Source organism: Mustela nigripes, chromosome 9 (genome assembly GCF_022355385.1).
Source record: "Mustela nigripes isolate SB6536 chromosome 9, MUSNIG.SB6536, whole genome shotgun sequence".
Lineage (NCBI taxonomy): Eukaryota > Metazoa > Chordata > Mammalia > Carnivora > Mustelidae > Mustela > Mustela nigripes.
The window spans coordinates 27117116-27125217 of NC_081565.1; the positions used below are offsets into that span (position 1 = coordinate 27117116).

General features: G+C 37.4%; 1 pseudogene; it reads right to left on the reverse strand.

Moving 5' to 3' along the window:
• Positions 1–759: 759 nt before the first annotated feature.
• Positions 760–1610, reverse strand: LOC132024104 (olfactory receptor 13D1-like; annotated as a pseudogene).
• Positions 1611–8102: the final 6492 nt, after the last annotated feature.

Below are 8102 nucleotides of genomic sequence, written 5' to 3' on the forward strand. Positions count from 1 at the left end.
TTAAAGGAACTTTATTGGCTCACATAACTGAAAAGTCCAAACATTAATGTTTTTAGACCCACCTTGAACCAGGAGTTAATAATGACATCAAGCACACCCTAAGTTCTTCCCTCAGCTCTATCTTCCTCTTTCGTGATTTCATTTTCAGTCTGGCTCTCCCCATATATTGATAAAGATGGCCAGGAGAAGATCTGGGCACATGTTCTACCTCTTAGAAACTGTTGAAAAAAAGAGTGACTCTTCTTTGATGCTCAGGCAACATTTCGGCAATTAAGTGTTATTAGCATGGCTTAAGTCACATGCTACCCTGAATAAATCACTGTAACTAGGGGATGTTCATTTTTCATTGGCCCAGTCTTTGTTTCATGCTTATCATTTGATCCAGAGAGTGTGGTCAACTTCAGCCAAATATAGACTGAGCGTGGGAGACAGCTGATTCCTTAAAATAAAAAGATGTGTTCTTTTACAAGATGAAAGGATGCTGGGCAGACTAAAACAATATATACATTTATACCTGGAGGAGACTGAGAAAGAAGATAAAGAAGAGAGCAAAGAAAGAAAGGTTAAAAGAAGGAAAAGGGAGCAAAGATGAGAGAGAGAAGGCAATACATAGAGACAGAGAGAAACAGCATTCATCATGACCTCTATGAGATCAAGAGGCATAGTTCCATATAACCAGAAGGACTGCTGCAAATATATTATATGAAAAGATTTACATGGAAATTCTCTGTTGTAAGAATGAGAATTACACATTTGGCCTTACAAACACAGCGCTTTCATTATACTGAACTCTGCAACTTCATCTGGGACTACATAAAATACGTCTCTCCAGATGGGTTCACATGTCCTAAACATATAGAATAAGATAACCACAGTCAGGTGGGCTGAACAGGTAGAAAAAGCTTTCTTTCTCCCCTCAGTAGAATTAATTCTAAGGATGGAAGAGAGGATAAAAATATAGGAGATGAAAATTAACAGCAGAGGAATCACCAGTAAAACAATACTTGCCACTGTCATGATAAGCACATTCATGGAAATATCTGAACATATGAGTTTAAGAAGGGCTAGGATCTCACAGGTAAGATGATCAATAATGTTATTTCCACAGAAAGGCAACACCATTGTCAGGGCTGTTTGCACTAAGGAATTCATACAGCCTATGATCCAGGACCAAGTAGCCATGTGCACATAAAGCACTCTGTTCATGATGATGGGGTACCTCAGTGGGTTGCAGATGGCCACATACTGGTCATAGGCCATCACAGCAAGAGGACACACTCAGTGGAGCCCAACCCAAGGGAGGCAACCATCTGCAGAGCGCAGCCAATGAAGGAGATGGATTTTGTCTTGGACCTAAATATGATGAGCATTGGAGGAATGGATGATGATGTATAACAGATGTCCAGGAATGAGAGGTTCCCAAGGAAGAAGTACATGGGGGTGTGGAGGCGAGAATCCAGTATGCTGATAACAATGAGGAGACTGTTTCCCAGGAGGATTATCGCATACATGATAAGGCAGAGAGTGAACAGAAAAAGCTGGAGCTCTGGGTATTTGGAAAGTCCCACCAGAAAGAATTCAGTGACTTCTGAGTAATTTCCCATCTGCATGTGCCTGTGTCACCTGTGGAGTTCAGATAAGTTTATGACGTCAGGAAATTTAAATTATAATTTAGTTTAAAACATCACTTTTACCTGCAATATTTTGATTTTTCATTCATCTCTGGGTATCAGAAAAGGCATAGATACAATTTTAACTTTATTGATGATGAAAGTGAAGCACTGAGAGATTCAGTACTTTGTAGGGCCATGCAGTAGCAGAGGCAAAGCTACCAATAACCCCAAGAATTGTGCTGTGAAGTGTCAGGCCTCCAATAAAATAATAAGGACAACATCATTCTAAATGTACATATAAATCTAAATATTAATGAGTATTCTGAAATAAAATCTTTTAAAAAGGAAGCTGGTTCTATTTTTAAAATAATACATCATGAACAATTAACCATGCCATTTAGCTTTGTGTGTGACTTTCAGTTGGTTCATGGTAAGATGTGGGAAAGAAATAACTTTGGCAATTTGTTGTGAGTGTTAAATTACATAAAATATCTTATGTGTCTATTATAATACATGGTTAAAACACTGTATCTGTAATTATAATACTTGTATAATTATATCATTGATTATAATTATTAAGTTTTTTGACTGACTCATAAAAATTTATGTAGTGTGTTTAAGGTGATAGCACTAAAGTTTGAGGTCCTAATGGACAGACTCTGAATATTTTCTTGTCTCAAGTTGACATATATCTATTCTTCTTTTAAGGTCCAGTCTAGAATTAATCTGGAACTATTTGAGATTGATGCAAGGAGCGTCCAGGGGTTAAGTGGCCTGGGTCCACATAAGTACAGTTTTTTTTAGAACCTGGCTTTCTCCTATATCAGTATAAGTCACTTGTATTCCTAACATTTCCTAACACGTGTATTCTTCTAAATTCTGTAATTATTCTCTTCTTTCTTTCTCAACAAAATCCTTGATGCAGATTTTATATTGTTTTCATGCAAATTAATATACTAAAATACTAGTATTTAATGATAAGTAATTTTTTCTCTTAATCTTTGTATGTGCTATGTTGGAATGCATCTCTGTGTCTTTTTCTTCTTTTTTAAAAAATATTTTATTTATTTATTTATTTGACACAGAGAGAGCATAGCAGGGTGAGCAGCAGGCAGAGAAACAGGGAGAAGCAGGCAGCCTGATGTGGGGCTCGATCCCAGGACCCTGGGATCATGACCTGAGCCAAAGGCAGGTACTTAACCAACTGAGTCACCCCTGTGCCCCTACCTGGGCACCTGGGTGTCTTCTATATTATTTTTATTTTGTAGCAAGAAACCTTTTGATAATGAATATAAACTGTGCTTATAACAGTTCCTGAAACAAAGATTTTATGACTTTTGATAAGTGTTCATATGGCTGACCCAATAATAGCTAGCTAATATTTATTGAGAACTAATTCTGTGCAAGGCACTGTCAAAGCACTTTATCCTATTAACTCATTTAATATTCATTGCAAACCTATGAGGTAAGTAATTTGTATAATAGCAGTATGAGATGCTGTTATTATCCCTGTTTTACAGAGGAGCAAACAGATAAATGGAAGTTAAATATCTTCCCCAACATCTTGTAACTAGAATCAGGATTTAATAACTGGCAGTTTAGATGAAGAATCAGCCTTTCTTTCTTTCTTTCTTTCTTTTTTTTTTAAAGATTTTATTTATTTATTTGACAGAGAGCGAGATCACAAGTAGGCAGAGAGGCTGGCGGAGAGTGAGAGAGGAGGAAGCAGGCTCCCTGCTGAGCAGAGAGCCTGATGTGGGGCTCGATCCCAGAACCCTGGGATCATGACCTGAGCCGACAGCAGAGGCTTTAACACACTGAGCCACCCAGGCGCCCCAAGAACCAGCCTTTCTATCACAACTCTACAGTACCTATTACAGATCCTCTTCTTTACCTCTGAAAATACTACATGGTCCTCAGGTGTGTTGAATTATAAACACTCTTGCCTTGTTTTTTTCTATCTCACATTGATCTTTCCATGTATAAGTTACCATGATATACACGGCTAATACCATATGAAAACTCAGCTGTGCTCCAGTTGTTTTGTACTTGTCTGATACAGTACTTCCAAGAAGACTCTCCTGCAACCAGATTGTCACCCCTAAATGTTGTAATATAGACCTTCTGGAGCAACTAGTGACCATTCTTCCTATGCTCTATCATAGCCATACTGAACTCCTCACCAATTACCCTAAACATCATTCTTGTTCTTCTCTATTCTTTTGTAGATGCTCTCATCTTAAACTGGAAAGTCCCCATCCCCATTATTATCCTTTTCTAGGAAATCTTCCTGAATTAGTTTGGGTAGGATTCCTATTTTGAGAGGTTTCACAGAACTGTGCTACCTCTCTCATAGAAACTTTCATTTATTTGACTCTTAGCACAGTAGATACTGTAGTTTTATCAGAAATCCAGCTGGGATAAAGATAGACACTGATCTTCACAATAGACACCAGACACAGATTACTTAGGAAAGAGGTTATACTTCCCAGAAGCAAGTAATTTCTGTGTAACATAAAGAGTTTAATGTCCAAAAAATTATGGAACAGCTTTCAAGTCATTTTATCCAGCTAAAATAACTTTTATACCCCAGGTGTCAAAGACAGAATAAAACTATGGTTTAATTTCACTTAAATATACCTATGAAAATCATAAACAAATATAAAATAAAATCCAACTGTGTAATAGTTTCATAAATTCAAGGCATTTCAAATTAGTATTTAGAAATTGATCAGTATAATATGGCAAACAAATTGGTAAATAAAAAACCCTATATGATCATCCAGATAGATAAAAAAAATCATTTGATAGAATTCAGTTTTCTTTCTAAATACTTAATAATTTAGACGTGCGCCAACTTGATTTTAAATGATGAAACTCTGTATTTCCCTAAAAGTCACTCAATTGCTTTTATCATCATCATCCTCGTCATCACTATTTAATAATTATTTTTCTGAAATATCCAACCAACAGATAGTCATAATTTTTCTTTTTAAGGATTCTAAAAATTGGGCGCTTGAGTGGCTCAGTTTTTTAAGTGTCTGTCTTTGGCTCAGGTCATTACCCCAGGGTCCTGAGATCAAGTCCCACATCTGGTTTCCTGCTCAGTGGGGAATCTGCTTCTCCCTCTGCTCTTCCCCCCCTGCTCATCATCTTTTTCTCTCTCTCACTCTCTCTTTCAGATAAATAAATAAAATCTTAAAAAAAAAGTTTTAAAAAGGATTCTGGAAATCTGGTATGTGGTGAAAGGACTTACTATATGGTATGTGAGAAAACATACCTTCTTTTGTTAAACCATTGAAAAGTTCAGTTTTGCTGGGCACCTGGGTGGTTCAGTCAGTTGAGCGTCTGACTCTTGGTTCTGCTCAGGTCATGATATCAGGGTCATGAGTTGAACCCTGTGTCAGACTCCGAGCTCAGCACAAGTCTGCTGGAGAGATTCTTTCTGTCCCACTCTTTCCTCTTCTATTTCTCCCCCTGCTCACACTCTCTGCCTCTCTCAAATAAACAAACAAAAAAAGAAAATTAAAAAAAAAATGCAGTCTTGGAGATTAGTTGAGGACAAAGAAAAATGCTCATGATACGAGATTGTCAGATTAAAACAAGTCTCACACAATATAAATTATCCTATATGTGCATTTTGTATACATGTAGCTGAAAGAAACCTCATCAAAATATTAACTATGGGGACGCCTGGGTGGCTCAGTTGGTTAAGCATCTGCCTTCGGCTCAGGTCATGATCCCAGCATCCTGGGATCGAGTCCCACATCAGGCTCCTTGATTGGCAGGGAGCCTGCTTCTCCCTCTGCCTCTGCCTGCCATTCTGTCTGCCTGTGCTCGCTCTCTCTCCCTCTCTCTCTGACAAATAAATAAAATCTTAAAAAAATATTAACTATGGTTTTCTTTATCAGATTTGGTTTTGAGGTAGTTAAAATTTTCTAAACTTTTACACATTTTTCACATTTTTCTTTAATAAAACTATATTTCTGATTATAGAAATAAAAAAAAAAAGAAATTCTTAACAGGAAACTACCCTGGGGCAAAGATTGATATCTCTGTATTCTTTCTAATGATTAGGAAATTACTGAAGAAGCCAAAAGGTCCAGTTATTTGTTAGCCTCAGTTTTCTCTAAAACCCAAGAAGGGGAAAGAACAGTCAGTGGACTGGAAATTGATTTGAGATGTTTGGTGCTTTATTACATACAATAATTAATGCCTTTTAACATTCTGATTTCAGTCAATCTTACAAATACATCCACTCTGAGAAGACATACTGACACAGCCCACTTTTTGCAAAGGGATGCCAGAGCCCATTATTTGGAGTGTAACCAGGGTTAGCAACCAGGATGCAGCAATAAATAGGATTATGTAGTAAAAAGAGAGGAGATAACTGCCTGAAACACAAGACCATGGGGAAATAGCAGGAACTTCTGTTACTTTTGCTTCTTTTTCTTTGTCCATAAAAAGGTAAAGTTTCAATTTCTTGGCTTTCTGAGCTTTATTCGTCTTCCCCAAAGGCCCTGTCCTTAGATTGTTTTTCACAATTGGGCACCACCTATGCAAGGGAAGAAAATTCTGAGACTCACGGGTCACGTGCCTCTACTGTCTTCTACCTGTATCTATTAACAGAAGTTTGTATATAAAGTATATAAATACATCCAGCATTTCATATTTTGCCCCGTGGGCCTCTTATATCAGGCTATATGACAGCTATCCTGTAAAGCATCCTCAGGAGAAAATTCCTAGTACTAGGTATTGAATTCTATTTCCAGACATAGTGTCCCCTATTGTTTATAAAGCATCTTTGTTCTTCACAATATGAAACGTCCCTCACAGGAGATCCCCAGTACTTGTCTGAATAAATAAGCCCGATGTGCCTCAAAAGAAAATGGATAAGGTGGAATGAACAAAGGCAAAGACAAAAAGCAAAGGCTTTTTCTTTTCTTTCTACATGGTATTGAGAATTATCCTGTGGTTTTTCTTAGTTTTCCTTCACTGTGGAAACCACATGCAGTTTTTTTCTTTTTTTTTTTTTTTTTATCCTCCTGGAAACACAGCAAAAATGTTTAGCTCTTATCCAGTGGGAACTTCTGTCTGAGTGGTAGTCTCACTCCTAGAATTGATTCACCTTCACTCAGCCTGCCGGCTTTGACCATCTCTAAGATTGTGTTATGGAAGTCTACTGTGCCCTAATCTCTTTATCCCTTTGTCCAGACCACTGACAAGATATATTTGTGTAAAAGAATACCATGTCTTGAAGGAAAGAACAATTGGCTTGGAGTCAGAGAACTTAGGATCCCAGTCCACTCTCTGCTCTAGGTCTTCATAACTGTACCGATCTTGGGCAAGACACTTTCTTCCCTGAACATGATGTGTTGTCATCTGTAATATTAGCATAATAGTACTTACTTTATAGAATTGTTTTGAAGATTATTTGTGATATGTAATAATCCTTGACACAGAATGAGAATACAATGTGTTAATTTAATTCGGTCTCTCAGGCTGACATTTTCCCTTTTTCATCCTAAGGAGAAATGAATAGTTTAAAATTATGCTCATAGGTACTCAAGATACTTCCTTGATATAATAATTCTTTTAGCCCATTTTTTCATTTTTTTGTTTGGAATTTTTCAAAGTAGTAAAAAAAAAAATACAAGATTGAGGAACAGTTATAAATTGGAATGGAAGAGATAAGGGAGAAATAACAAGTATATAATAACAAGTGGGATCCTGAGGAGGATCCTGAAAAAGGAAAAGACATTAATGGAAAATTGGTGAAATTTGAATAAAGTCCATAGTCAATATAATGTACCAATGTTACTTTCTTATTATTGATATTTGTACTATGGTTCTGTAAGATGTTAACATTCGAGGTTAGGTGAGATATATAAGGGAGCTCTTTGGAGAGCAGTGTGGAGATTCCTCAAGAAATTAAAAATAGAGCTTCCCTATGACTCTGCAATTGCACTCCTGGGTATTTACCCCAAAGATACAGATGTAGTGAAAAGAAGGGCCATCTGTACCCCAATATTTATAGCAGCAATGGCCATGGTCGCCAAACTGTGGAAATAACCAAGATGCCCTTCAACGGACGATGGATAAGGAAGATGTGGTCCATATACACTATGGAGTATTATGCCTCCATCAGAAAGGATGAATACCCAACTTTTGTAGCAACATGGACGGGACTGGAAGAGATTATGCTGAGTGAAATAAGACAAGCAGAGAGTCTCAATTATCATATAGTTTCACTTATTTGTGGAGCATAATAGCATGGAGGACAAGGGGAGATGTAGAAGAGAAGGGAGTTGAGGGAAATTGGAAGGGGTGATGAATCATGAGAGACTATGGACTCTGAAAAACAATCTGAGGGGTTTGAAGTGGCGGGGCCTGGGAGGTTGGGGTACCAGGTGGTGGGTAATATAGAGGGCACGGATTGCATGGAGCACTGGGTGTGGTGCAAAAATAATGAATACTGTTATGCTGAAA